Source organism: Cynara cardunculus, assembly GCF_001531365.2.
Source record: "Cynara cardunculus var. scolymus isolate 2C chromosome LG 6, CcrdV1, whole genome shotgun sequence".
Classification (NCBI taxonomy): domain Eukaryota; kingdom Viridiplantae; phylum Streptophyta; class Magnoliopsida; order Asterales; family Asteraceae; genus Cynara; species Cynara cardunculus.
Genome location: NC_037533.1, coordinates 13638689 through 13639460, shown reverse-complemented (window position 1 = coordinate 13639460; position 772 = coordinate 13638689).

Genomic DNA, 772 nt, shown 5'->3' with positions numbered 1-772 from the left:
TGTTGCATACAATGTCGTTTTCGTGAACTAAAATCTTTCCAGGTAAGTAAATGATAATGTTGAATATTACCGGTAAGCGCTTACCGGTTAAGTGTTTGGTAAACGGCCCCTAAGTCCTAGATATTAAGTACCAAATTCGAACATTAATGTAATAACTGGGTTATTAATTTAGGGAGTTTAGAGGTTGTTTGTGTTAAGTATTTAATGTTGAGGGTTTAGGTTGAAAAAGTGGATCCATATAAAAAGGTTGCTCCTCCTTTTTCATTCTAGAATATGTGTTATTTTCTGTGTGTGTGTGTGTGTTTTCAGTGAAAACCATTTTGTTGGTTTGGTGTTAAATCGCTAGAGAGGAAGAGAGTATGGAGGAGTTTGAGCTTGAAATATGTTGTTCATGGTATAATCATTTAAGTTCTCTAGGGGTTGTTTAGAGATAACATTGAGTCTATTCACCTACATTATAATCATTATGTATCTTATTCAGATTCGAGCACTCGGTATTGATTATCTCGTATTGTTTGAAGTCGTTATATCTCGTATCGTATCAGATCAATTTTTCTTGTATCTTTTTAAACAAAAATGCATATTCATATCAAATGATTAGTATGTTAATGCTATAGTTATTTTCAGGTTTGCTTCGAGTTTGTCTTTAACTGTTATATGGTTTATAGTACATGTTGTTTGATTTAAACATATGTGTTGATCCTCTCTCTCAGTGATTTGATGATAATCCCTTTTTCCTTTCGATGTATTTCTGTATCTGTAATTTCAGTTC